This window comes from Fukomys damarensis, unplaced genomic scaffold (genome assembly GCF_012274545.1).
Source record: "Fukomys damarensis isolate Sample0158 unplaced genomic scaffold, DMR_v1.0_HiC HiC_scaffold_28, whole genome shotgun sequence".
NCBI lineage: Eukaryota > Metazoa > Chordata > Mammalia > Rodentia > Bathyergidae > Fukomys > Fukomys damarensis.
Genome location: NW_022900940.1, coordinates 39,875,558 through 39,898,771, shown reverse-complemented (window position 1 = coordinate 39,898,771; position 23,214 = coordinate 39,875,558). Strand labels below are relative to the sequence as shown.

General features: G+C 47.5%; 1 protein-coding gene across 1 annotated transcript in view; it reads left to right on the top strand.

Moving 5' to 3' along the window:
• Positions 1-23,214, top strand: part of Cacna2d3 (calcium voltage-gated channel auxiliary subunit alpha2delta 3) — a 650,190-nt gene that overhangs the window by 164,169 nt on the left and 462,807 nt on the right. The window lies entirely within an intron of this gene.

Below are 23,214 nucleotides of genomic sequence, written 5' to 3'. Positions count from 1 at the left end.
TCCTCTTGCTCCACTTCCTAGAGTGGCATTAAAGGCATGGGGAGCTCCTGGGATCTCAGTGGGATCAGCTGCCATCTTTTCTGAGTGTACAAAGCAGCATGGACCAGAAGGGGTGGGGCTTGTGTCCCTCAGAGTCAGTCTTCACAGAAACAATGGAGTTCTTTTCCCAGAATTCCCCTCTGTCCATTAAGTTGCATTTTAGTGGCCAAGGACTGTAATTGTGTCTTCCTCCTTGGCTGGTTGTGAGGACTAATTTAAGATGTGGATGTTGTTCTTAAAAGTTTTTACCTTCATATTGTGACATAGGAGTTTTCTCTACTTTGTTGTACCTAGAAGGCTCCTAAACAAGGAGCCCAAGAGAAGTAAGTCAGAAAATCATAGTGGCTTTCAAGATTTAAAAAAATTTGTCCTGTTGTCTGTCATCAAGTACCAAAGATATCAGTGGCCAGTTTTGTTTTATATTAAGCTTTTAGTGTTTTTACTTTTTAAAAATATATTATAGCATGTCAATAATACAGAAGGATGAGGTTCATTTGGAAAGTTGGAAGCTACACTTCACATAATCTTGATCGTCGTATCCAGTTTCAGACTCATAGTGAGTGTCTAGTGGTCAAGGGCAGGAGCTACGGGCTTTAATCCTTCTCTTCCTTGTGTGGGTTCTGTGATCCCGGGCAAATTCCTTTGTCTCCCTGAGCCTCAGTTTTCTTCCTTGTACAACAGTAATAAGGATATGACCTCCTTCACAGAGAGAAGATAACATGATGCCTGTGTAGCTCTTTGTGCAGCAGTACCTCCCAGAAATGCTCAGCACATTTTAGCTATTGCTGCTATTATTGGGAAATAGCACGGATATTAATTGAGCTTCGGAATTGCTCTAGGGTAACGTTTACGGGACCTGGCCAGCGTATATATCTTCCAGCTCTTGGTCTCTGAAACTCTGTTCTTGTGGCTGGATGCATAAGGTCCTCTTTTTTGTTGTTTATGTGGTATCCATACTTCAGACGCAGCAGAGGAAGTCCACTATTCATTAATTGATCTGACAGTTACTGGAGATCCTGTGGTGAAGCAGACACAGTCCCTCCCTCAGGGTGTTCACAGTTTAGTTTATCACAGACAGGTAATAAGGTAATTAACAAATAAGTTTTCCTGGAGTGGCCACCATTACGGAAAGCCAGGGGACAGTGGGAGCACCAAGGAGGGACCCTGCCACTGGCTTATGTGAAGAGGGCCAAAATTGGTCTTGGTTTCTCTCCCCTTTAGAGAAATGGTGTCAGTCTGAGCTATCTTCAGAGGTCCCTGGACTGAGTAATGTCCTGTGATCCAATCTTTATTTTTATACTCTGAGAAAACAGAATTGGGCCTTGTGGGGCTGTGCTCTGTTGTGTTCAGAGGAAGTTGGTCCTCCAGGATGACCTTGTCAGCTGCTGCTGAAAACCAAGATGATCCCGCCCCTTTTTAGACAGTGTGGCTAGAGAAAGTCGTCTTCTTAGCATTCAATACATCCTCAACAGGAAATGAAAAATTAACAAGATTTTACAGAGCAGTTTCAGGCGTAAAACAATTCAGAATGATCTTTTAAAATATGACAGCTGCCTTAAGGTTGCTAGAGCCATTATCGCAATTATAGAGATTTAATTGCACCTCCAGCGTTACAGGCATAATTGTACCTTTCAGTGCTGGCAATGCATGAGGGACTCATACCATCATTGATCACATAGGCTATAGAATTATACTTGTGAGAACCACTAGGCATAGTATTAAACAAACAGTCCAGTCACTCGCACCATGTGAGGTAGGTAACATTATTTATTATTTTTGGTCCCGGAGATTGAACTCGGGTCCTTGCCCTTGCGAGACAGGAGGTGGAACCACTGAGCTAAATCCCTGGCCCCAGATAAGGCACCATGTCCTGTCTCAGTCAGGCAGTGAGTAGGAAGAGAAAGGAAAGGGGACTTCAGGAAAATCCCTGTCTCTGATTTAAACCAGCCCTGAACAGTCTTTTCTTTCTCAAGCTGCAGAAGTGTATTTCCTATTTAGAAGGCCTTCCGACTCAGATCTAGTGATTGATGACATGTCCTCAAAACCTGCTATAAACTTGGTCCCTGGCTGTGTTTTCCTAGTTTTGAAATTGAGCCCTGAGAAAAGGAAGCCCCTGCAAAGCCATTTTCTCTCGGTAGCTTGGGTCCCGAGGGCATGTCACACAGAGATTTGAGACTTCTTAGAAGCTGCTGCCGTGTGCCATGTTCTTGGGCAGAATTTCCAGCTCTAGGTAAATCCAGTTGTTTCATCCCATCTGCTTCCGCCTCCTTGGCACTGGCTCAGGACTTCCCTCTGTGGTTCCTCTCGCCTAGGGCACCAACAGCCCTGCAGCACCAGAAGTGGCACCCCAGGGTCAAGCTGAGCCCATGTCCACGGGGCTGGCACTGCAGAGAGCCTCTCCTGGGGTCTTCAGGATGCCTCCCAGGGCTCTCAGGTGCCCGAATGGCAGCTTCTGCTCAAGACCCCCTCCCAAGATCACTGCTGTGAGCCTGTCCTGGTGTGCCCGGCCTGGCAGTTTTGCTTTCAGGGCGACTTTGAAAAGTCAGGGCAGCAGGGTACAGGAGTGTTGTGAGAGGCTTTGATGAACTGGCCGAAGATTCAGAGAAAACAAAACTCTTAAAACTACTTTCTATGCTGAAGCTGTATCAGATTTATATACACCTATACATATTTATAGCATATACCCCACCCTTGTGTGTGTGTGTGTGTGCATGAGTGCAAAAGAAAATTACTGTTAATCATCTCCTTTTCTCCCACGTCCCTCCACCCAGGTGAGTTCTCCTGTGTTCCCTGAGCATGCCTTTGTCCTTCTTTCGTCGTGTCTTGTTTCACTGCTAATTCTCTTTACCTGTGCCTTCCCCTTTCCTGTTTCTCCAAGGGCTCGTTCTTAAAAAGCAGACCAAACTCAGTCTCCGTGCTCCCTCAGGTCTTCGGTTAGGTGTGGTTTTGGTCTGTGCCACTGTCCTGGGTCTGCGCTCATCAGGCAGCAGGGGCAGCCGCCTTCCACCAGGTGAGCCTTCCAGAGCTGTGGTCGTGTTGGACGCCGGGAAGTTACATGTGGGAAAACTCACACACATCACTTATCTGCCGGTTAACTGCTCCCTAAAATGTAGTGGAGGATTTTACAGTCCTGCCTTAGTCCATCTGCAATACTGTTTCTGTCTTCCTGGTCCCCTTTCACCCTGGACGCTGTCCTGTGAACCCCCCTCTGTGTTGGTAATTGTGGGAATATTTCCAGAGCTGTCAGGTAGTCTTTAGAGACCAGCAAGGCTGAACTGGAGCCACAGTTCTGTGATTACCAGCTGGGAGGACTGGGAAAATCATTCTACGCGCTGAGCCTCTGTCTCCTCATCTCCAGTGTCCTTTTGAGCATTAAGGAGGTGAAGGTGCAGTGTCCTGCAAGCTGAGCCCCAAGGTCAGGCTCCCTGTCCCTCCAGCACTGTTTGTAGGATGACATGTAGGCACGCTCAAAACATTACTCCAGCTTCTTCCCCTCTTTTATGGGTTGCTGTAGTCCTCTTCTTCCTGGCTATGAAAAATCCCGGAAGCCCTCACTTCCTCAACCAGCCTTTGCCCTGTTTTTGACTTTTTCCCTGGGATGGTCTCTCCTCTCCCTGTCACCCTAGCCAGGCTGATCCTTTCCAGGGTCACCTTGTCATTCCCCCTGGCTCTAGCCCTCCTCTCCAGAGTTCTCCCCTGCCCCTTGCGTCCATCCCCACAGTCTTACTACTGTGCTTCTGGTAGACTGTTCATCACATTGCATAACGATTTCTCCTTTCCTGGGCTCTTTCCCCTGGATCTTGGGGGCAGGAGCTGTGCTTTTTCGTATCCTTGGGGTCTCAGCAGAAGACCTGGAATGTCAGAAATCTTCCACTGGGCTTGTTGGATTGAACTGTGTCCACCACCAGTCATCACAAATGGGTGGTGGTTTTGTCTGCCTTTTGGCTCTGTCTCCTTACCTGTATTTGCATTTTGATTTTTGCTCAATTGTTTGTTTCTGAAGGTGGTCATTGTAGATGCATGCCTAGTGTGGCAATTTTACTTTCAGGATCTTTAAATTTGTTTGCATTTTCATTGTTTTTCTTTTTTAATTAATGGTAATCATGGTGGAGTCTTGCAGTTGCACGAGGCTAGAAAAATTCCCAAAGGAGGAGCTAGAGAAAGAAAGGGCAGCAGAAGAGAAGGAATGAGTGCTAATAATGTCTTATTCACCCCCGGTACCCCCACATTTGTGAAATGTCACAGTAATAGTGTAGATCCAGAGTTTGTTGGCAATTCACTTTTTAAGAAATGATGTTGAGGGAGATTCAGGGTTATCCTTTGACCGCCTCACTGTTAAATGCTTGCCTTCTAGTCTGTGGATTGAGGAGGTAAGAGAGACAGAGAGCCACCTTACCACTCTCAGTGTGGCAGCCATGGCTTCTGGGGGGGACAGTTGGGTGTGTCTTGGGGGGTAACAGACAAAGAGCCACTGTCCCTGGGGTGACCCAGGCAGCCACGTAGGCCATAGATGTGTCTGCGTGTAAAGGGACTGCTCTGCTGAGGAAAATGCAGATCAGGCCTCCAGGACTGAAGCACAGGGCCGACAGACAGACGGCCTCCGGTACCTCGCTCAGGGCTCTGGGGTCCAAGTGTGGCTCAGTGCTGACTCTGCTCACAAGGAGTTCAGACTTGATGCTCACAGGAGGCTCTTTTTTCTGCTGTGCCCTTCTGTAAGAGTCAGTTGTACTTTAGGAATCCAGGGAACAGAACAGTGGGAGCGAGAGCTGCAGATGCCAGAGGGTGGTGGGCCCTTCATCCAGTGGCCTGGTCCAGATCCTTGCACCTGTACTGCACTCACTCATGCTGCTTGGGCAGGGGAAGCACTGCGTGTTCAGACCCTACTGCTTGGACCACAAGGCTGTCAACGTCAGTTGCCTGCTGCAGGGATTCAGATGACACTGCTTGCTTCCCTAGGTCTGGGCCCTAGGGCTCTCCGGAGGGTGTGGGGGCTGTCTGCTGATCAGGGGTGTCAGCCTTGGCAGGGACATAAGGGAAATTGTCCTGTGTGTTCACTTCTCATGCTGTTTTGCTCTTCCCAATACCAAATTGGAGCTTCTTTCCAGAACACTCTCAGTGTTCATAAAGCCTCTGTGAATGGTGTACGTCAGCTAACATTTATGTGATCCTCACTATGGGCCAGGCACAGTGTGGTTTAATACAGTGAAATCCTACCCACAATTTAGTAAGGTAGGAGCCATGGTTCTCATTTTACATAGGAGAAAACTGAGACTTAGAGACTTGTTCAGAATTGCTCGTTGAAACACATCATCGGCACGCACGCTCAACACAGACTTCAGAAGCGCCGGGACACACTGCCTCTCTACCGTGTCTTACCTGCCAGTGTGTCCTCAGCCTCCACAGCTGTGCCTTCCCTTGGGGCTGGCTCCCTACAGTTTACATGCGCACCTCATATGGGCAGCATACAGAAGGCCTTTATTTGTTGTTTGATAATTGTACTATTTTCTTCTCAGCATGTGAAAAATCTATCATAAATGAAAACTAGCCTTATTTTACATAAACATTTCCAATCTCTTCCCTTCATCAAAATCATGTTGGCAGCAGAAATCTTTTTTAAAAATGTAAGGAAATTCTGCCTCAGAATATCAATGGTACCAACTGCTCTCACACTGGGGATATTTCTGTCGTAGATGTGGCAGTTCCATATTTAATCCCCACAAACCTGCCATTAACAACACATGCATAAGCCGAGAAGTAAGGAGGGAATGATTCTCGATGCAAAAAGGCACTTTGTCTCTCCAGAAAGTTCACTGCCGTGTTCAGGAGGGTTAGGCTTAGGGTTAGAGTTAGGCCACGAAAGCAGCTGGAGTGGCGTTTCAGAGCTGGGATCCATGTGACACCCCTGTCTTACCTTGAGTGACTACATTTGTGTGGAGCTCTGCAGCGTGCTGAATGCTGTGCTGGCCTGAGGAGGTGTGTGAAGGCTGAGCAGGGACCACCCTGCTCGGGAACTCAGGGGCAGGTGAATGAGGTGTGTTTTGCTGCAGAAGGGTGAGCCACGCCTCAGCAACTCAGCCTGGGACGAACTAGGAGTAGGGTTGACTGTGATCAGAGGACATTTTCCTGAGAAATCCGAGCTCAGCTGTCATCTAACGTTTGGATAAGAAATACCGTAGACAGAGTGGGGGCGTGTCAAGCATTAGGGTGTTCTGCAGTGAGAGAGAACACAGCACCGGAGAGTTTGGTATATAGTCCATGAGAACATGTTTTGGGACGAAATAGAGAGGGAGATGGCATACAGAATTCATCAGACATGGTGTTCTTTGTGTATGTGAGTGTGTGAAATATTCAAGAAATACCAGTTTCTATTGGAAAGAACTGAACAGTGATTAAACGTGTGGTTTTCTGAGGGCTGAGGACGTAGCTCAGTGGTAGCAGACTTGCTGAATATACATAAGGCCCTGGCTTCAATCCTGAGTTCCAGAAAGAAAAAAAAAAAAAAAAGTACAGTTTTCTGACTTCAAGAAGCAACTGTGCAATCTTGTCTTTTGCTACCTCTCCTTGACATTACACCAGGTAACTTGCACAGGGCTTTGGAATCAGCTGGTCCTGGGTCTCAGTGGACTCTTACAGATGAGGGTAGTGACTGGTAGAGACCTAGGGTTAATGTGGCCAGGGCTGTACAAAGCCAGCCCCCTCTGATATACCCCCATCTCTGGCCTTGTTCCGGAATTTGGCTTGCAGGAGGGACATGTGTCACAGGAGACCTGGGCCCCTGTTTCCTGGTAGGCTGACTCCACTCCCCTTAAGAACTCCCAGCAGCAGGACAGGCAGGAGTTGGGAACAGGATGCTACTCTCACATATATTCTCTGATCAGGACCACAGATCCTCAAGATGACATTTAAAAGTCTGTGCCTTGGACATTTTGACATTTCCAGCATAAAAGACTGTTGCCTTTCTTATGTCTCATGACAGCACACAGAGGGCAGTGTGGACTCATCCATGTCTGAACTCCAGAGGGCCTCTATCGTATGTTCTCCCTCCAACCGAAGTGGGAGAGTTATTTTTGTACTTCTCTTGATCTTGCTTTCTTTATCCCGCCTCACGCTATGGCAGTAGAACAGTTCACGAGTAGTTTCTACCTCGACAACTCTGCTGTGCTGCTTTGTGTCCACACACGTAGATATCTGTTTATCTCCATCTGCACGAATATGCCACATGCTGTTGCTTTTTCTTTTGGCAGTGGATTAATCTACATCTTACAGGTAAAGAAAATGACTTAGAAGAGTTGAAGCCACATAACTGTCTATGGGGAAACTCAGGCTGGGATTGAGTCCTGGCTTCAAGTCAGGTTTCCTACTAGTGTTTTGAGCAGAGTGTCAGCAGTTGGGTCCCCACAGCCACACCTTCGCATGTGTCTGCTTTCCTCAAGAACTGCAGATGAATGCAGGGTGGGAGGACCACTCTTCATCTTCTGAAACCTTCTGGTATGGATTTTTGTGAGAGGCTAAGTAGGAGGAGGGAAACTGTTGGGTCAGAGGGCCTTGGTAACTCAGGTGAAGCGTCGTGAAGGGCAGTCAGGACCATTTGGGGTCCTGATGAGCAGGCCTTGGAGGTATACCGGAGGGTTTTCTCCACAAGAGTGGAAGCCTGGTGGTGCCTTCCTAATGTTCACACAGAATCGAGAGGTGGTGCTTCGCTTTTTCATAAACTAGATGTGTATAGGCTCTTTACTCAGCTGGTTGTATGTTTCTTTGGATGTCAGGACAGACTGCCAAACTTTGTCCTTAGCTCTTGAGCTCTCTTCTGCCCACTGATAAACCTATCCTGGGATCATTTCTGTCATTCATTTGTTAGGACTGGAATGTCTCCTTCAGGTACCTGTGTGTGTTTCACATGGATCCCCTTGTGCAGGCGTGTGGTTCTCGTGTTTGCCACTTTGCTGTCAGTTACGGGGTGAATTATATTCACTCAAAAATTCCTGTGTTAAATCCCCCGAACTTTAGAATGGAACGATAGTTGAAGTCAACGCCTTTAAAGAGGTCATTTAGTTAAAATGAGATCTGTAGAGAGTTGCCCTCATCTGATACGACTGCATCTTATAAGAGGAGAAGACTGTTCAGGAGAAAGACTAGAGAATGACCGTGTACACACACATGTACACACACATGTACACACACACACGGCAAAAGGGCGGCAATCTGCGGCCTAAGACAGAGGGCTCAGGAGAAGCCAAGATGAAGACAGACTTCGTGGAACCTCTTTCCCCATCTTAGTCTGGGACGCCTAGCTTCTAGAACTATGAGGAAGTACATTTCTGTTGTGTGAGCCGCCCGGCCTGTGCTGTTTTGGTGGTCTAACCTGACCGGTGCACTCTCCTCCTTCCCAGGAAGTTTTGTGGCAGGCCTGCCTCTTGTTCCGGTCACTGTGCTCTACTGCACAGCAAGACCCCCCCAGTAAAGGTGTTTTGGGGGGGCGCCTAGCACTGAGGTGGGCTCCTCCTCACTGCCAGGGTGGGGAAGTTTTCCTGGGTTAGCCTGGTCAAAACGGTCACCTTGGCTGGATCATAAAGACACTTCCTGCGACTAATCTCGCTATAAAGCCCCAGTGAGGCTGTGTTGGTGGTTCACGTGTAGAAAGAATGTGTATGGCTGGTTATGGCCTCTTCTCAAAGTCCTCTGTCTACCCCAGCCTCTCCCCGCAGCTGGGGCTTGGCGTGAGAGGTTGGGGCCTGCATCCACTGTAACGGGTCTGCACCTTCTACATGCTTGTAGCCCTGAGTATCACCTAGAAGTAGCCCTGCTTCCTCCTTTGTTGAGCTGATTTATGTGGCACACAGCTGGTATCCTGTGCAGGGAGTGAATGTGTGGCTCCTCCCCTATCTCCTCCCAAGTCCCTCACACTTCTCAGAGGGGAATCCTGAGCCTCTTAGGGTGTCCGGGCCTCTGTCTCATTTCTTCTACATCCCGTGGATACCTGGGTTGGTCCAATGTTCCTGTAGCTTGGCCCCTGTTGAGTCCACATTCCTTCAGAACTAAGTCAGGAGGCTCTGGTACTTTCTCACTTAGCCGAGAATGATCCTGGGATTGTCCTGGGTGTCAGAGAATGAGATGAGAGCCATCCGCGTCCAAGCATTTGAGCCATCGAACCCCTGGTGTTTGGAGCTGTGGAGCTGGGGTCAGAGCTTCCTGGTACCCTTCTCACAAGGGGTGGTGGGCTTCCACAATTGTGCTGTATGGGTCCTTTAAGAAGATCACCAGGGCTGCAGAGGCTTTTTAAAAAAGCAACGCGGACGCAGTGGAATGAGGGATTGGAATTGTCTGCTGCCGAGTGTAGAGTCAGGGCTAGCGCTGCTATGTTTCAGCACGGCCGTGGGTGCAAGCTTGGGGTCCAGTCCCTGCTCCTCCATCTGCCGGATGTCAGGCTGTAAATTCCCTGACCGTTGTGAGGATTGGTCACCTTCCTTAAGGCCTGCGATCCCTGTAATAGGATGAGGAGCGGTTACCTACAGAGTGAAGTGGGATGGTAAGGAGACCGGGAGAGCACCTGAATTCCTTCCGTGTCTAAGATGCCCAGGCCGTGAGTATTGCCAGGGTGGGATCACAAGGAGGCCCGGCATCTTCTCTCTGTAAGGCTGACACCTGTGGGAACAGGTGCACCTACTGGCACCAGCCTTACCTGCATTCATGTCCGGCTCCTCTTGGCCTCTTGTCACCTGGCTGGTGTAGTTGATAAAGACTCCAGAAATGTTCCTCGCCTATCCTAGTACATTTCCTTCCACAGCTGTAGGTTTCATTTTCCTTAGCTCATTCTCAGGTCTTTTCTGAAGGAGATTCAACCAGGAGTTGTTTCAGCTGTCAAGATATGAAGTAGCTCTTGATGCTTTTTGACATTTTTCTTTTTTTTGCCTCCCAAGTCTGTCATTAAATAGAAAGAAGAGAGGACTGGGAAGGTGCCTTGGTGGTTATTTTTTTACTTCTGCAGGAAAAGCAATCTTCATGCACCAGATGTGAATTCTGCATAAAATATTTGAAAATGACATAGATTAGCTAATGTTAGAAATTACAAGTACGTTGTTACTTGAGCACACAGGCACCAAAAGACTTGAGGTGGTAAGGCTGGAAGTCCAAGACCCTCCTGAGTCTGGAGCCGGTGTATCCCCTGCATGCAGATGCTGTAGTGATGAGTGTCTCCAAGTGCTTTGCCCTCAGGAAAGGTCCTCTCTGCACCCGTGAGCTCATGTCAATGGGTGACAGATGGGTGGCATTCAGTGAGAAACAAAATTCCAACACACTTGAAATTCACAGCATGTCGTGCCAGCCAGCTGATTCACCAGTTTATAGCTGAGAAAAGTACTCCCCAAGGACCAGTTCACAAATGGAGGGGTGGCTCCCTTAACAGCAATGGCTCTTGCAAAGGATAGAGAGATAATGGAGCGGGGCTTAGAGAAGTAACACTGGGCTTGGGCATCTTGCAGCCCTGACCCAGCCCAGTGGATACGTCATCTGTCTTCCAGGAGCTCACACTGCCATCGGCAATGCCAGTGTTCACAAGGCAGAGAGGGTTTCCTTGTGGAAACTAAATCTGGTGACCAGCAGACCCATGCCAGAGTGGATTGGAGATAAAGTGAGACTTTTGAACAGTGTGCTGAAGAGTCTGTCCTGAGCCCCGCCCCCTTTTAGACGAGGCAGCTGCAAAGAGAGTGTGCTCTTTTCCATTTTAGGCAGCACTTTTTCCTAATAAATAGCCTAGTCATAGGAAACAAGAAATACACTTTCACGTTGTGCCAAGAAGAGCCTTATCTTCCATTTCCAGGCCTGTGGCACATATGTGTGTATAATGGATGGCCAAGTTAGGAGGAATTGTTTCAGTGTTTCTCGGTCTCAGGAGGAATATGGATCACATTAGCACAGTGACAGAAACCTAAGTCAAATGTCCCGGTGACAAAGGATGGAGACCAAGATTAGTTTTTGCATGGGTAGAGAATGCGAACTGGCTGGTGTGAAGTATAACCCTGTGCCAGCACTAAACAGCGTAAGTCAAGACCGTTGGCGCCAGGTCAATGCCCACCGTGAACCAAAGTGGAGAGTTTGAATACATCTATTATGTCTTGATGCGTTTCGGTTAAAAATAAAAACGCGCAGACGGTGGAGTGCAATACTGTGAAAATTAAAATGGCACCTATGAGGGGCTGGCTCTCTGAAAGTACAGGTTAAACTTGTGATGGTTTCGGGTCCCCTGCGCGCGCGCACACACACACACACACACACACACACACACACACACACACAGACGGGGAGACCAGAGTCCTCCTGTAAGCAACAGCTGAGTTTTACAAGTGCCCTGGTGTAGTCCTTCCTGGCCTTTCTCCTGATGCACCATCCTGCAGCATCAAGATGGGGAAATGCAGTCCTTGCGCTCTCTCATCCTGAGAACTGAGACCTGTGTGTTGGCCCACTGGAGGGAGGCCACAGTAGCGCCTGATCTTAGGGGTGGGGAGGCTGGTTTACTACACATAGCTTGTCAGTGCGTTGTTCCCAAGCATGTGAGCGGTTCACACAGCCTAGACCCGACTCAGAATCCTGTGGACGTAACTGTCTGGACACTGCGAGTGGACCGTGGTTCTCGTCTCTGTCCCTCAGTGATTATAGTCACTCGGGCAGCTTCTTTATGTTTTCAGCAGCCTCGTTGAGATAAAATTTATGTACCATATGATTTGTCCATTTAAAACATAAAATTGGGTGATTTTCATGTATTCACAGTATGTGCAGTTGTCAGCACAGTGAGTTTAGAACATTTTTACCACCCCAGAAGAAACCCTGTATCCTTTAGTGATCAACTCCCTAACTTTGATTTCTCTTGTCCAACGTAACCACTGATCTATTTTCTATGTAGATTGGCCTTGTGGATGTTAAATGTAATCATATAATAGATGGTCTCTTGTGATTGGCTTCTTTTACTTAACATCTTTGCAAAATTCAACCATAATGAAGCATGTATCACTATACATTTTTTTTTCTGGAAAAATGAACTTCTGTTGTATGTGTACACTGAATTTTGTTTCTCCATTCTTTAGTTCATGAGGACTTGGGTTACTTCCCTGTTTTAACTATTACAAATAATGCTCCTGTGAGCATTCATGTTTCTTTTTAGTTTTTTGTTGTTGTTGTTGTTGTTTGGTACCGGGGATTGAACTCGGGTCCTTGTGCTTGCAAGGCAGGCCACCGAACCGCTGAGCTAAATCCCCGGCCCTTAAATAGTGAATGTTTAGGTTTTTTTGTTGTTGTTGTTGGAGCATTCATGTTTCTTGCGTGGATAACATTTCATTTCTTTTGGGTATCCACATAGGAGTGCAGTTGCCAGATCATATTATAACTTAATGTTTAGCCATTTGAGGAACATCTTTTTGTGTGCCTGTTGGCCATTCATACATATTTTCTTCTTTATTTGGATCCTTGGGCTATCTTCAGTTGATTGTCTTTTTATTATTTATTTGTAAGATTTCTTCATAAACTCCTTTATCAAATGTTTGATTTGAAAATACTGTTTTCCTATTCTGTGACTCGTCATTTACTTGGTATCCTTTGAAGAACAAAAGGTTTTAATTTTGCTGAATCCATTTTATATATTTTTCAATTTCGTTGCTTACGGTTGGTGTCCTATCTAAAGAGTCTGTTGCTAAATTCAAGGTCATAAAGGTCTAGCTTTTTTCTTTTCTTTTTTTTTTTTTTTTTTTTTTTTTTTTGGTGGTACCGGGGTCGAACTCGGGCCCTTGTGCTTACAACGCAGGGAGTGGAACCACTAAGTCAAATCCCTAGCCCTAGTTCTATGTTTTCTTATAAGAGTTTCATAACTTCAGCTCTTACACTTAGGTTTTTGATGTTCTATTTTTCTGTATGTTGTGACACAAGGGTCCAAATTCATTCTTTTGCGAGTGAATCTCCCACCTGGCTATTTCAGAACTGATTGTTGAGATGACTGTTCTTTCCTTTGTTTAATAGTCATGGTATCTTTCTTGAAAGTAAGTTTACTATAGACACACAGACTTGTTTCTGAACCTCAGTTCTGTAGATTTGATCTATGTGCCTATCTTTATGCTGTTCCAAATTACTGATGCTTTGTAGCAAGTTATTGAAAACCGGCATATGTAAATCCTTCAACTTTGCTCTTGTTTTTCAAGAGTGGCTTGGCTATTTTGAGCCCCTTGCAATTCTAGATTGATTTTGGAGCTGTTACACTGCAGCAATTGCTGGCTAGTTGCTTTTGTTCCCCAATAATAATCTGGGGCATACATTGCTCATAGATGGATCTCATCAAATTCCAGCTCTTTCGAAGGGATGTTTCTCAGTAGTATTAGCTTTGTCTTCTTCTCAGCTGTCTCTCCCTGTGGTTCTTTCCATCGGACTTTGCAGCCTGCATCTTAACTTGTATCTCCATTGTGTCTGTTAGTCTCCTTGCACTTTTCCTTCACTACAGCCTCCTATGTGTTTAGGCTTGAACTTCCCCACACTTGGTTGGAAATGAAGTCAGTTCCTTTCAATGGAGAGTTTTGAACTCTGTGTCTTATGGCCCAGGTTCCCCTGGTTAAATCTCTGAGCCACAGCTTTGGGGCTAGAGTTGGGGACAATGGTGCTGTTCTTTCTAAGTGACACCTACTTTTAGAAGTTGAGTACTCAGCCTAAGCCTTTCCAGTTCTAATCTCCTGATGAGGATCCTTCAACTTGCAAGTCCAGCAAAGAGCATACCACAGAGATGGATTCTTGACTCCTTTCTTTTTGGGAAAGATTAGCGGAGTGGGGGAAATACACATTTTTAATTCCTAATATATGTGAACCTTCTCTAAATAGTCCTGTCTCGCATCTGTTAGATTGTCAGGGAGAAGTCAACTTGTGGGCTTGTGGTGTTGGATGGAACAGAGCCCTCACGAAGAGAATCGTGACCTTTGAAAGTTGCATTAGCAGGCTTGAGTCCTTGATCCCATGCTTAACAGGGGGGAGGGAGTCCAACATATTTGTGTAAGAGCCAGGCCAGGCTCATCAGCCTAACTAGAAAGAGAAACACCTTTAATTCCCTACCATTCCTTAACTTCATGGCTACTTTTATACAAGAGCAGCAGAAGTTCCCAAAGGGAGGTTTAGTGAGCTGGCATGATGACAGAATAGAGCCTTGAGATGCCAGCCCTGGTGCTATCAGGATGACCATATATTAACTCCCCAGCTCCCTCCAGGGTTTCCTATTCATGAACTTTTTCTTTTTTGTTAATAAAAATCAGCTTGGGCTGGGAATTTAGCTCTGTGGTTCCACCGCCTGCCTGGCAAGCACAGAGACCCGAGTTCAATCCCCTGTACCAAAAAATAAACTAAAATTGAAAAAAAAAAATAAAGATCAGCTCATGTTATATATATATACTTTTTAATACATAAACAGGCATTTGTGTTAGTGATCTTCAATTTGTCGCTTTTTCTTTGTACTGCCAAGTAGGCAGTGGTGCCAGCCCCAGATGCAGCTGGTCATGAACGTTACCCCTGTTACTTACGGCCTGTGTGCCATGGACAAGTCCCTGTGTTCCCTAAGCCAGGGGCTGAGGTCAGTAGAAGCAGAGCTTTAGAATCCTACAGCTCTGGTCCCGACCTCCCCACAGGCTGCTGTCAGCTGAGTGTGGCCTGCCTTTTCCTTACTTGTGAAGAGGTGATGGTGGCCCTCCCAAGCAGAGTGAGCAAGAAAGAAACAGAGCGAGGAAGGGGCTGGAAATAGGAATATTCCCCTCCTAACAGCACACTCAGCTATGCACTCATTCATGGATTAATCCATTGATGATTTTAGTCATCCCCCCCGTAATCCAATGTCCAGTCATGCTCCAAAAGTCCCACCTCTGGCCACATAATCCTGGGGACGTTTCGGATCCAACCCCTACTATTAATTATCTTACTTTATTTGTGACCATTACTTTTTTTTTCTTATAGAATATTCAATAATGGAATTTTTAAAAATGTCTTTACTTTAGTTACACTGTATTAGACTTCAAAGCAGCAGCTGTCAGGAATTTCAAGAGCATGCATTTGAGCGAGCAGGGCAGCAGATGGGCAGGTGGGCAGCTCCTGGTGTTACAGGAGTCTCTGCGTTGGAGAGGAAGGAAACTGACTGCCAGACTCCAGACTCCCTCTGCCTCTCTGTGTACACCCGGCCCTTTGGGTGAGGTCCTGGATTCTAAGCAGCCTGTGGGGAAGGACTGAGGGTGCTCAGACCAAGGCCCCAAAGATAGAATTTGGGAAGTAGTCCCTCCTGGAAGACTTCCTTCCTGGGAGTTTCTGTTGCTTCTGTCAGGAGGACCTTGGTCACGCAGATGAGGCTCAGTGCCCCAGGCATGAATTACAGTACCTTTGCCGGGCCCTAAATTGTCATTTCTGGGGCCGCTCTGCGTCCCCTCTGCAGGGTGATCCTCCTGGCCTGGCCCTTGGTCATGCTTCGTAATTGCTGGCTGCAGGCTGCAGGCAAATGTGGTGAGCCCCCCAGACCTGGCGGAGGCTGATGCTCTGACCTGTGAGTAGGTTGAGGTTGGGAGGAAGAACATGTTTTTCTCCACTTTGAAGGGCCCTGAGTGTGTGTAAGGAGCAAATTGGAAGCAAGCCCAGGGACAGCTTTTCTTACCTCCTCACCTTGCGAGATTAGTTCAGGCTAGGCTTCCTGTAGCTTCGAAGTAAGGTAGGAAAATTGGACTCAACTAATACTGACATTTTTGATGCAACTGCTATTGCATGGCGTTGGGGAAAATGTTTGAAGTGTATGACTTGCTTTAATCCTTGCAGCAACTCTCTGAAGATCAGCCATGTTTTATTCTCATTTTATAAATATGAAGGGAGTTCGAGGCGTCAGGTAACTTGCTGAAGGTCACACAGCCTGTTCATGAACTCTACCATGTGCAGTAGTATTGCCTGGATGTGGTGTCCTTGGAAGGAAATTAATATCTGGAAGACGGGATGTGTTGGCTGGGCTGAGAATAGATGTGTTTTGTTGTGAGCTCTCCCCAGGCTCGCAGCACACACCACTGGGAGTTGCCACCTCATTTCCCCAGTGCCCAGTGGGCGGAACGGAAAGAGAATACTTAGCTCCTATACTGCGAACCTGAAAAGATGAATCCTTTCTGTGCACGTGACAGAGTTCAGAACACAAGCACAAAAGCCCTTCGAGAGTCTAAGTAGCTGTGAGCTGGCACCTGCCAGGCCTTTCAGGGTGTAGTGGCTTGCTCTACCTTGCATTCTGGTGAAGTGTGAATTATCAGAAGCTGTAGGAATGGTTGGTATGCTTAGGCAGTCAATCTGATTCATATTTCTGCTTTCTCCCTCACAAAGGTGGATTTTTTGCATACCTGCTGGTTGTAGATTATCATCTGTGAATACTCAGCAGGGATCCGATTGGGCTTAGAGTTCTAGTGCTGTAGAATTATAGGTGCTCTTGGCCCAGCTACCTCTTGGATGAAATTGATAGGATGTATGACTGAAGGATATTCATAGCTCCCTTTAAGTGGCAAATTGAAAAACCCTACTTAATCAAAAAAGTGGTTGTGGTTCATCACATTTCAATCTCATTTTGAGCTGCCTCTATATCCTCAGAAGACTTTTTCCCCTGTGCAAGCAAAACTTTTGATTACTGTCTGCATTTATCAACTCACAGCGAACATACTTGTCTCTGAGCCTGACCGTGCAAGCCTGGCTATGGAAATGTTGCTCTGATGAGGGTGACATCTCCTGAGGGGCTGCAGAGTTCAGGAGAAGCAGTTAAGAGTGTTTCTGTCCAAGAAGTCAGAGAGAGTGGCTAGTTACACCGATAGAGCCCTGACAAACAGGACTTCAAGGCAAAGAAGATAATTTTAGAAAATGGCAACACTGGCAAAGATTGGAAGGGGTATTTTGGTTTATTCATTTAGCTTATTGTCATCACGTTAGTCATGTCTGTTTTCCTCTTCAGAACCCCAGAGTCCCTCCGTGGGTGATTAATGTGCTCTGGCCTAGCAGACCCAGAGCAGGGCCCTTTCTCAGTTCATGCTGTGGAGAATATATCCATGGCCTTTCTCTCTGCTGTGCCCTCCCTGGACTCCAACTTTATTTCACAACACTGCCATCAAGTTCCTGCCCATGCAAAGTGGCCTTCTGCTTGTCACCTGCAAAGGCTGTACCCAGTTCTCCTGAAGGTCTCTATAGATCTGTCCTCCTAGCTGCCTAGGCTCCCATCTGTCCTTTCTTCTGCCTGTCAATGTCCTGCCCTTTTTCAAAGTCTCTGAGCATTGCTCATTCCTGCTCTCCTGCATTCCTGAAAGCCTCTTGAGCGCTGTTGTGCTGCTTCCTGGAGCTGAACCTGGATTTAGACTCAGCAGTTCAGGGCTTACTGACCTTCTCTCCCTGTTCCTAGTGTGCTAGGTCCTGGCTAGGTCATCCATGGATTGAGGTCATGTGTTCTGTTGATCCCAGCATTGTGCCCACTCAGAAGAGATGCTGCATAAATACAACTGGTTAAACCAGCCTGGAAGTGTAATGGCTCTGAGATATGTAGGGAGAAAAAGCCATGGTGTATGTATCTTGTCTTCAAGTGGCTTAGAATAGAAAAGTGTGTGTGTGTGTGTGTGTGTGTGTGTGTGTGTGTGTGGTACAGGGGATTGAACTCGGGTCCTTGCACTTGCAAGGCAGGCCACTGAACCGCTGAGCTAAATACCCGGCCCTGTGTGTGTTAATGAGAGAGTGGAAATGTTAGAGCCAGTGTGATAGGTGATAAAAATGGGATACACCGGAAAGGGCATACATTGTGCTTGTGCTGTTCTTATTCTTGCAGCTTGTCTGTAGGTTCAAGAATGTTTCCAAATAAAGCATTTTGTTTTTATTAAAACACATTTATTAACTCCCTGTGCATCCTTAAGCTCTGTCTCCCCACGTTCGCTGTGCAGGATAGGACGTCTTCCGTGTCTGTTGTTCCTTGCCGACTCTCCTGGCAACCTCCCTGGTCTGAGCTGCCCCTTCTCAGCCTGGTTGGCGCTAGTGGTCTCCTGACTGTTCTTCTTGCTTCCACCTTCGTCTTTGGGCCAGCTTTGCTGTAACCCTCCGCACAGCCAGGGCGGCCTGCCAGACGTGCAGCAGCTCACATCCCTTCTCTCCTCACAACCCTCACCTTCCAGTACAGAAACGTGCTGCCCTCCTGGCTTCCAAATCTGTGCTCTTTGCTCTTTTCTGACCCCTGCAGCTGTTTGTGTGCCCTGGAATCTCGGACCACATGGGCTCTTCCTTAAGCGAGCCTAGAAAGCTGTCTCACTCTGGTTTGGGGCAGCCCCCCTCTCTCTCCACTCTACCTCTTCATTTTGTTACCACCCAGAGATGCCTTCTCTGGCCTTCTTCTTTAAAACCATGACCCCTACTCTCTCCATCATCCTGAACTCTTTTCTGACTTAATTTTTAGAGAAATAACCAATGTAGCACAACTCAAACTGTTTTAAACTTGGTACCTCTCTGGGAAAATGCAGGCTCCATGGGGGAGAGGCTTTGATCCACTCTCCATTGTGTCTTCAGTCTGGAGAATGGTTCATCTGTTACGTCCTGCAGCCCCAGTCTCCGTTCTATCCGAGAAACCTCGAGTTCTGGGCCCTCCCTCAGATTCCTCCGGAGGGGTGCTTAGCAACTGAGTCCAAGCCCTGCAGTTGATTCTGATGCGTTTTAAGATTTGTGAATCACTGCTTTAAAGTCATGCCATGCACAAAGCAAACTCTAAGAAGTATTCCAGTGACTAAGCAAGTGTTCCTTTCTGTGTTACACTGTCCATTCTCCATTGCCTTCTTTCTTTAGAACCTTAAAATTCCATTCTACAAAGACATAAGTTTTTCATTATAGTAATATTCATATTTTAGTTTTGAACTTCGTGAGGATTCATGATTAAAACATGACTTGTATTTTTTCCACCTCCTTTTTACGTGGGTGCTAAGCTGTTATACCCTCCTTTGGTTTATGTTTCTGCTAATGGTTATTACTGGGGAAACAGTATTTACAGTTCAAAATCATGCAAAATTGTAGAAGTATCTCTTTGTGTCACTGAATATCTATTGAAAAAATACATGATGCAGGCAGGTTGTTCTCTGAGCTGGCAAACTGGGAAAGTGTAGTTCATACCGGCCCAACTGTTCAGTAAATGTCAAGGTGGCCCAGCCTGCAGGTCGCCTGTCAGGATGCTGAGGAATGTCTGGTGTGGCCCGAGTCTCTGCCGGTCAGTTCGTCAGTGTCAGTCCTGAACTCATTCTTGTCTGGAGAACAGATGAAGTGGCCACCAGGTAGAACAGCCCGAAATAAATGATGCCAAGAGGTTATTTGATGGAAAATTAGAAGTTTCAACTCCCAGAGGATCTCTCAGAGATTTCACTGCCAAGAGCCCTTTAGACTGGAGTGTTTGTGGTTGTACTTTATGTATTCCGTCGAAAAATGTGGGCTTTCCACTTGAATCAACGCAGGGCAGACAATAAAGTTATTAAAACCATGCAGAATTCATCCTCTACCTTTGATCCTGTGCTGCAGAGCTAGGGAAAACTGCCAAGCTGCCATGGCATTTGCACCCCCGAAATGGGTCCTTATGTGTGTAGGGTTTGGGGAAGTAGGGTGGATAGGATTTGCCGGTGTTGAAGACATGGCTCACTTTGCTGTTGCTCTGTGAGTCAGCTTCATGTAGGTGACCAGCACCTGGTCCATGGCCCGTAGGCCCCTAAAGCACCAATGCCTTGTGCTGTGGGAAATATCCTGGCTGAGAACTGGATAAACTGAAGACCTGTGCCTCTCTGGGAAGGATTTTCCTCCATCTCCTTTTCTCTCATTCTGATCAACTAGCTGAAGAATTTTCTATTGTTATTTCTATTTTTATTGTTGTTAGAACTGCCACCATTCACTGAGTGTTCATGGAGCCCAGCACTGTGTTAGCTTTGAAGAAATCCCTTAACTTCTTTCTCCTGTGACACGGGGGCATCAGTACTTCACGGCAGCGTGAAAGCAGTGGTGTAGTCTGGTACCTCAGCACAAATGCTCAATAGATGCCTGTGATCACTGTTGATAACAGTGATCTTTTTCCAGTCCTGTCAAGCAGGGCAACTGAGGCAGTGAGGAGGCAGGAGGAAGAGATAGGAGATAGGAAAGAAGAAGGGGCAGGCAGAGAGGTGCAGAGAGCAGAAGCTGCTGGTGTGTGAACCCCATGCACCAGGGAGGTCCTGTGCTGACCCCGAGAGGAGTCAGGGTTGACTCACTGCATCTGAGTGTGGGGGCCCATTGTGCAGTGATGAGGGAGTTGGGCTGTAGCACTTGAGGGCCCCATCCTTGTGCTCTCCTCCCCATGCTGTAGGGCATTGGGAAAAATGCTGCTCACACACTCGGTCCCTCACCTGCTGCTCTGGGAAGTGGATGTGATAATAGCATCTCTTTATAGGAACCACTTACTGAATACACATAAGCTGAACATATAACATGTTGTATCGCGTGCATTTGCAGGGAAGCAGCTCCATGATGATTGTATGCAAACAGAGCAATAGTGCAATTATGTTTTGTTGTTTTTTTTTTTTGTACTGGGGATCGAACTCAGGACCTTGTGTTTACAAGGCAGGCAGCAGAACCACTGAGCTAAATCCCTGGCCCCTGTGATTATGTTTTGAATGCCTGCTGTGTGCTGGTATATGACTGGCCCATCACCTCTCCTACTGTATTACCCTGGTGCTCAGGCCAACGCGGAAAGAAGACAGGATACATCCCATTTCACAGAAACTCAGAGGGCTCCTGCCAACTCTCGACCAGTTGGGGTGGTCATGTGGTATTTGGAACTTGGCTGTTTGGCAGAGGCCCTGCCCCTCAGGTGTTGGTACAGCGCCAGCTGCAGCATTGCAGCTGAGTGGGGCACCGGTGTCTCTGAGAGGCTGTGCCTTGGCTTTTGACTGTGGCCTGGATAAGAACCAGGCAGTCGGTCCCTGTGGCTGCTCTCATCCTTGGGTGCACACGTCTCTGGGGAGGGCCACCTCTGTCATGGTCATTCCCACATAGCTGGGCTGAGTCGCATGGCTGTCCTGTGTCTGCCTGGGGAGTAGAATCTAGGAGCTGCCTGGGCTCTGTTCTCAGACCTGCTGAGATGGCTCTGGACAATCACATCTCCGCTTGGGCCTTTTAGGTTAATTTAGGATCTGCCAGCCCTGCCGCTGTCACCCCCCGGACTGTTCCCTGAGGCTGCTGGGTTGAGAACAGTTGCCAGGTTAGCTGGTGTGCATGGGCACCAACCTCAGCTCATTAGCTGTGTGTGTTCCAGGACCCTGGCAGTTGCCTTCTCTTCTCTGTGGTTTGCCCAGTCCCTTTCTGCTCTCATCCACCTGTGTAGGAAGCTGCATTTGGCCTCTCTCACGGCTAAGGAGAGGCAGTGCTGGCCCCTCAGAGCCTCTGCCTCTTGCCTTACTGGCTTTAATCCCCGCCGAGGACACAAAGGGGATTTGAGGATTCAGGCGCAGGCTGAGAAGGTGCCGGCTTTCCGGACATTCATCCCTGCTGCCTCGCGGGGGAAGATGGCCTTTATCCCCTGACAGCCAGGGCCGGGAGGAGTGCGCTGTCCTCTGGTGCCCCTTCATTCTCATCCTCCTTGGCTGCTGCCCAAGGGTGCATGGGATTCTGGGGTTCGCCATCTGGCTCTCGGCAGAGCATGCACACATGAGATCCCAGCCACCTCCCTCATGGTCGCAAGACCAGAAGGTCCCCGCTCTGTGTGTGTAAACTTAATTTTACCTTCGAACTTTTGGGCCTGTGCCCCTGGTAATTTTTTATTCTTTTTGCATTGTGTCCTACCAGTAAAATACAGGCTATAGGATCCATCTAGTGTGTTCCTGGCCACATTACGGGGCAGCTCGAGCTCAGTCTCCCTGTCTGTGAAATGGACATTACAGTAATGCCCACCCTGCTGGTATTTTGACTAACGGTTCCTCTCCATGGGTGTGTTAGGGTAGCCCCAGGTGCATCCTGAGTGTGCAGCGTCCTGCTGCCTTCTGATAGTGTTTCCGGGGCCAATTACCTCAGCCTTCCATGGTCTCAGTTACTTTCTTTGTAAACATGCGTGGCAGGACCCACACTCTAGAGTAGTGAGCGGTGCTGAGCTGGGCAAATGGACTGTGTGGCTGCCTGGTGTGGTGGGTGTTAGCTTTTAGGGAGATGTGTTTTTGAAACGGAACTCAGTTTTTCTTCTCTTAGATTATGTTTTATTCAAGTCAAGTCTAGTGAACTGTGTACGTGCCTTATCCAGACCCCTCCATATTACCTTACATTTTGTTTGCCTTTGAGATTATGTGCGTGTGTGTGCGCACATGCATGGGTGCGTGTGACATCACTCTTTTCGAAGCTTTACCTTTTCCACATCGGTAAACCCAGTGCTGGAAAGGCAGTTTGTAAACTACAAGTGTGAGGACCCTCCTGTGATTGAGCAAGGAGATGAGCAAGGCAGTGTGTGCAGCTCCCTCTGGGGAGACGTGTCGGAAAGCATCCTGAGTCAAACCGGTTCATGACTGGGCATCTAGAGACCTTTTCTGCCAGCCTGCTGACGAACAGCCCTGCCGCTGTACCGAGGAGAGGAGCCACATCGATTTACCTCGGAAAAAGAAACAGGTGAAGCTCGGAAGCCTGAAGGTGGAAGCGAATAGTCTCTCCGGCTCAGTTTGCAGTTGCCTGGGGAAGGACAAGCTGTTTGTTCCCTGGTGGATTTCGGGGGAGAAGAAATCCTACCAAGCGATCCTCATCTCCCTCTCTGATCAGTGACAGCTGGGCCGTTGAGCTTGCTGATTGTTCCAGTGTCCTTTTCACTTGGTCTGTGAGGCGGACGGAGCTGGAGTCTCGGCAGTTCTTGGAAATAGTGACCTCTTAAAAGAACATTGGATTCAGAAACAGCCTCAAACCTCGGATGCCTCCCTGGGTGAAAATGTTTCTCTCCTTGTCAACAGCATGATCACTGGCAAATTTTTTCTTCGTGACTGAAAGCCAGGAGTGAACTGTGAAGGTGCAGCTGAGTAATTTCCACAGTTGAAATTCCAAATGTAAAACTAACTATACTAGGCCATTTTCCCCCCTAGATACCTTGGATGTTTTGAATTTGATCCTAATTTCAGATATAAAATGCCCATTTTTTCACCTGTCCATGCTACC